We start from the raw sequence: 6,841 nt of genomic DNA, 5'->3' as shown, positions 1-6,841 counted from the left end.
AGTCCGTATATCAAAACCACAGGACACTAGTGACGAGGAAACTAGACGCAGACTAATAACTTAAATAAATAGATTAAAGTTGATTTTTGTGTTTTTTAATTATTAAATATAAACTAAATAATACTTAAACTAAAACTGACACAGACAAATATGGGTGAAACTTAATTAGGGAAAATAACTACCTAGGTAAGGAATCCTACTACTCAACTCGTAACTCTCGAAATTGGATTTATGATTGGTAACCGATATCTAAAAATATGAAATTTAAGGAATAAATAAAGTATGCTAGATCACCTCCCGGTCTCACCAACAATACCTAAGAACCCTAAATATCATGTAAAGCTCAACGGTTTAATGGCTCAGTTCACCTCCTGGTCTCACCTAACCTAACTATGCTAAGGTACCCAAAGACTAAATTACCTCCCGGTCTCTCTAATCACAAAACACCCTAAGGCGTAAAGGGGTATTCTATTGAATTCAGTTATAATTCGGATCTGTAAGAATCTAAAGGAATCTAGGGTAACTCACTCTCGTGCAATCACTACCCAAATTCACAAAAGACCAAAATAGACGACACTAAATTACCTCTCGGTCTCTCAAGTGACAGAATATAAGGTATCTCTAAACCCTCAATTACCGTTCCTATGGAATACGTTAACTATAAACCATTAACTAGTTACAAACACACAGTAAATAACCTAATATGCATCCATACATGAAAGACATTCACAAAGACGCATATGGAACAAAAATTAATCATAAATTAACACCAAATACGCATAAGCATCAAAACAAAATAGAATAAAAACTTTACCAAAGCATCACCAATCAATAAATAATCCAAAACCAAAATTAAAACGAGTCTAAAGTATTCATCCAAACCCAGACAATATAACAATTTAGCCAATCATAATAAAAATTGATGAAACAAAAATAAAATAATTATTATGGTTCATCGAAAAAAGAAATAAATATAATTGAGTAACTTGCCAAGTAGCTTGATCTCTTTTTCAATCCAATGATAATAATGATGATTCTTTTGAAGTACAGCTTTCCCAACTCCTCTAGCCGAAGCCTTCTGATCGAACAAGGGCAGCCCCCTCTCTGACTTTTGTGACTTGGCTCTAAAAAAACCCTCCTTTAATTCGTGACCTAAATTCCTTATATTCCCTCATTTGACTTAATTGCCGACATAAATAATTCCATATTATGTGGTTAGATGTAACCATGTTCACGTGGGCTTATTTTGTTATTAGTGGAGTTTTCATCTTTTATGTGGGCCACGTAACAACCGATTAAATATAACTTGTGGCTTGCATATTTAGCCCACATGCACTTTATTTGGACTTTGAACATCTTGTTATATATCAAACAAATAATAAAAAAACTAATCATTATCCATATGTAAAAATTTACTATAAAGAGTACAAGAAAATATAACATTAGTTTGAAGATTAAAGTTGTGTCTCAAGAGTTGTAAAAGTAATCCATTTTAGCTTGTTGTCTCTTGAAACTTTAACATTCAAATACGAATCACTTTTAAATAATATTCAATGAAAACCAACTCAAACCCAATTATAAATGTAAGAAATATTTATATAATAATACTAGTAGGTACCCGCGCGATGCGGCGTGGTCCGAATATATAGCTTGGAATGCAATCTAATTATGTACAAAAAAAATATGCAGATATAATTGTAAAATGTTAACATTGCTATAGTAAAATACGCATGGCATATCACCACAAAACACTTTTAAATCAAAATTACAAATATCCATATTCGTGTCTTTCATCCATCGCAAGCATTTCAACTATCATAAGATCTTCAAGAGCATGACATCAAATCTATAAAATCAAATTAAAAAACCATTAGTGATGTCAATGAACATTAACTGTCAAATTATAGAAGTAAAGATAATTTCAGCAATGAAATTAAAAAATAGCAAATGTAACATATATATGTATTTAGGGCTGTCAAACGTGTCGGGTTGGCGAGTTAACGGGTTGCGGGTTGATGGGTTGATGGGTTGAAATGTGCAACCCGAAGCCGACCCCTATTATTATTCGTGTCAAAGATGTTTACCCTAACCCGCACACACATAAATTCGGGTCGACCCGAACACGACCCGTTTAACCCATATTATTAAAAAAAGTTAATTTATATAATCAAACATACAAATTATAATAAAATCAAAACCATATATTACAAAATTCAAATGAAAATTAAGCATGGGTCGATTTAGATATAGATGGATTTGGCGATATGTTCATGCATATTGGTGAATGGACAGAAGAAATGCATATTGGGTAATGAAATTCTGGCCGAGAATTTAAAAGTGTCGTTCACGAAAAATAGAATTTAAGGAGACCTAAAAAGGCAATATGGTGAATGAAAAATAATTAAATTCTCCAACACATTTTAAAACTAAAGAGGGAATATAAAATTAATTTTAAAATATCTAAAATTAAATGGATTAACAAGTCAACCCGAACCCGACCTGTTTAGAAAACATGTCAACCCGAACCCGACCTATTTTTTTTCACGGGTCATGTTAACCGACCCAAAACCTGTTTTTTTTCATGTCGGGATCGGGTCGTGCTTCGGGTCATGCCAAGAATTGACACCCCTATTGTATTCATATAATAATTTCAAGAGTCAACAAATTTAGGGCATCATATCACTGTATGTCCTTCTAAATTCCTTGTTTTTTATTTCAATCTAAAGTCTCTATGACTGTCAAATTGGACTTAGAAAACAAATTAGGTATACATACAAATTGTCAATACATCTGCCTAAAAAATAGTTTTGATTAACTCGTTTTAACTGGTTTGATAATGATATTCTATCCTATCAAAATTAAAACATCAATCACACATAATTCCTTTACTAAATGGACCAAATACCATTTTCGGATCAATCAAGTTTGACACTTTTTATATATTCTATAGTTTAGGGAAAGCGGAAATACAAGTTTTATAAGAAGAACTGTTGGCTTTAAAACAGGAGGGGGTAACCGTCTTCGCAGGCCCAATCATCTAATGTTAAAATTATTCAAATCATTTAAGCCCATTTTCATTTAAAATAAAAACAAAAATGAAAACTGCAAATCTCTTGTTTAATAATTTACGTTGTGAATGTTCGTTCATGTTTGTTTTAATACTGTTTTCCTGACCTTAATTAGCACATTATTTGTTCATAATTTTTTAAGAACACGCGAAAAGTATTTGCCAGGTTAATCTAACTTGTTGGCCCGTTCTAATATGTAAAAATGATGTCTCATTTTGTATACCCATTTTGATCATTTATTAATTCATATATCTTATAAATTTGTTATATATTATATGTAGTGAATCTTGAGTTCAAAATCTTCTATTTAACTGTTAATTTCACACATTTAGTTCATAATTCATATATCTTATCAATTTGTTACGATTTTGTTCACTATTTGATTAATCATTATTAACGCTTTGTTTGTTTATAAACCACTTAAAGAACACACGGAAAGTATTTGCGGGTCAACCTAATTCATTGGCTCATTCCTTTTCACCAACTTATTAATAATGGGTGGACCTGTTAGAGATAAAAACGTGACCCTAATTGGCTAAATAAAAGTTTGCATTAAGAAATACTGAAAAAAATAATGTATAAACACATACCTTTTTGAGTCACAAGGTAACGGGCCAGCCTAGAAATGTTCATCATCCGGTGCATTTTAGAAGATATCCTCTTTAAAAACTGGCCTCTGGTTCATTAGCATTCCTTCATCATAAATATTTTCTTAAATTAGATTCAGTTAAATATAAGCCATTTAGTGTGATAAATAAGAAAGCGGAAGTAAGAACCTTGCCTCACAACCTCCCCAGGTTCAGATTTGATGAGAAGTATGTCTGTTGTACCAATGTATTTAGATACTATACCGAGAATTAAAGACCAAAATTTTTTTTATGAACACCCTGGAATTATTATTAAAATCGAGAAACAATTAAATATATAAACACGAACCTATTTCACCTTAGGTGGGCAGCCTTTTGTATTTGCTCCTTTTTAGCACACGAAAGCTTCTTAATGCATCCATTAGTGCATCAACCACCTTTCTGTAGCAAAGGAATGATTTACTCTGTCATGATATGTGTTTTAAAAAAAAAAATACTTTGGCTTGTTTAAGTTGCTACACAACCTCGAGCTTAGCTTAGATTAGGTCCGTTTAAGTTTTTCTTAAAATATATAAAAATAATTAAAAATGTATATAAAGTAATTAATAACAAACAAATTAGCCCGATCTTGATAAAAACAACTCATGAGCCAAGCTCGAGCTTCAGGAAAAGAGCCCGAGATCTACTTCTCATAAATCAAAATGAGTGGAGCTTGAGCTCAAGCTTGGCTGGTTTACACCCCTAAACATGCATACGTCCCAATTTAACCCAACACATATTAGAAAACATGGTTTCGCGTTTGGTGAGAACAAATTGAGAAATAGAAATGTAAAATTTTAAACTAAAATATAGGGGCAATTCCCTATATTATTATATCATAATAACAAAATAGTTAACCAAATACTAACAGATATTAAACTACTTGTGGTTTATGTTACTTAACAACCTAATAATAAGTCTTTCTTAAGATACCATATAAATTGTACATTTATTACATGGATTCATAATCTTCAAAAGTAACCCACACTGCATCACTTCACATATTTTTATATAATTGAACCCTTAATCTATAACTAAGAGCCATACTTTTTGCTTTGGTTTTTCAAGAAACTATAACTAAAACTTTATCATTGTTAACCTGCCATTAGAAATTGCAATTTTAGAACTAACTAGATGGTGTCGGTTCTTGTTATCCTCCATAGCTAACCTATCACAAGCCCTTTTAGATTATTGTGATATGCCAAATACAGTTATTTTGACTGTTTAGGTTCTCTGAATTCTTCTGTTCCTAACCGAACCACCATCAACGCATTCTCTGTAGTTCAAGGATTAAAAATGCAAACATTAATAACTAATCAAGTAATAAACATAAATACTGGAAATGTTATATTGGATATCGAAAATCTTACTGAATATCTTACATGTGGTTCCATGGAAAACATTACCCAAAGTAAAAGACCCTTGAGAAGTGAGAACCTGTTGAAACAAAATGAATTAAGATTAAAGACTTGTTAAGGTAAAATAAAGATTATAGAAAATTACTAAATTATGACAATTGTCCACACTTTATACTATTTTTAAAAACAATCTCTACTTTTGACGTTTGCTTGGATATAGAGTTTTGTTTTTTTTTTAAAAAGCATGTTCCCATTTTGGACTCATTTTTTTGTTCTTCAGAGTTTGTAATTAATTTCCGTTTTGACTCCAAAGAAAACATATTATTATTTTTAATTGATTCTCTTTTTTAGTTACTTAGTATACTAATATCAATATAAAGTAACCCAAAACTGAAAATAAGAAGTAAGCCAACATACCGCATTATAATATCTTTTTTCGCGTCCGGTAAGATTTCCAAAATGAAAGGGACGAGTTATATACAAAGTCCTATCGAGATACTTCAAAAGGACACGATCACAACTACGAATACAAAGAATAACAACAGCGTCTGAGCTCACTACTCTATAATCTTTACTTATGATATTAGTCTCCTCCATATAAGATCTAACTTGTAGATTGTCAAAAAAAAAAATCGTACCATGTAATCCATAATATAATAAATTATAAAGAAATACAACAGAAAATAGCTACCTCATAAGACTGCTTTCTGTCAGCCACATAAAAGAAAGACGATTTTGTTGTTACAATAACAAATGCATTAACAACAGGAGAATATGACATGCTACTCGTCAAACTTTAAACAACCAAAGAAGCGGCTAATTAATTAGATGCAAATCAAACTACCACAAAGTTGAACAAGAATGATTTTAAAGCAACATAATTACATCATCAAGATGAGAGCTCACCAGAATAGGCTTCGACAATTGAAAATTAAACCTTCAACTTTCCCATTCCCTTATTCACCTTCAAGCAAACACGAGGAAAGTAAACCGAGATCTGCGAAACAAAGACATCAGTTTGCATCTGAAATTCCAACCTTGTGTAATCATTAAGATACACCACAAACCCAACAAAATAAAGCCCTAAATTACAAAAAAAATGGATACTATATCCCAATCTGAGGCCCAAAATTTGAAATAGGTCAACTAAAACAAAAAGCGAAATGAAACTAATAAACACATATACAGATCTGAAATGCAACCGAGTAGTAGAAATAGTGTAGAAATGGAAGGTTTTAGGGTTTTGAATCAGCAATCTAAAGATGCACATATTGATACAGGTGAGATAGGCATCGCACCTTACCCCTAATTATTCCTTTAATATGTAAATAAATAAATTAAAATAAAAAAGATAAGACACAATCACGCACCTGAGCATCGGAAGAATAGCCGAAGGCAGAATTGCAGAAGTAGAGAAGCATTCATTCGAAACAGGTTTGGTGGAGTTGGAGTCGTCGGATTTGGTGGTGAGGCAGCGATTGAGATCGAGCCAGAATATGCTGTGTAGAGTTGATGTTCTTGAGGTGTTTAGCTGGTGATTTCCAGATCTAGGTGGGATGAATTGAAGAATGAGGAGGGTCTGTTACATGATACAATTTGAATATCGAATCATGTTATTCAGCTGGTTATGTCTTTGAATCATAACTCATTGTACATCATGCTCAAAGGGTAGTAAACTCTTAATTTTACGAGTTTTTGTGAAAAGTCTGCATTTTAACATAGTATAGATGTATATTTTAGACCACATCAGTGTCTGATTTCAATGTTCTTGGTCTTAGAGTGTTAACAG

The sequence above is a fragment of the Bidens hawaiensis genome, unplaced genomic scaffold (genome assembly GCF_021521415.1).
Source record: "Bidens hawaiensis isolate Kalapana, Puna unplaced genomic scaffold, B.hawaiensis_p1.1 tig00004126_1, whole genome shotgun sequence".
Lineage (NCBI taxonomy): Eukaryota > Viridiplantae > Streptophyta > Magnoliopsida > Asterales > Asteraceae > Bidens > Bidens hawaiensis.
This window is presented reverse-complemented; position numbering follows the sequence as displayed.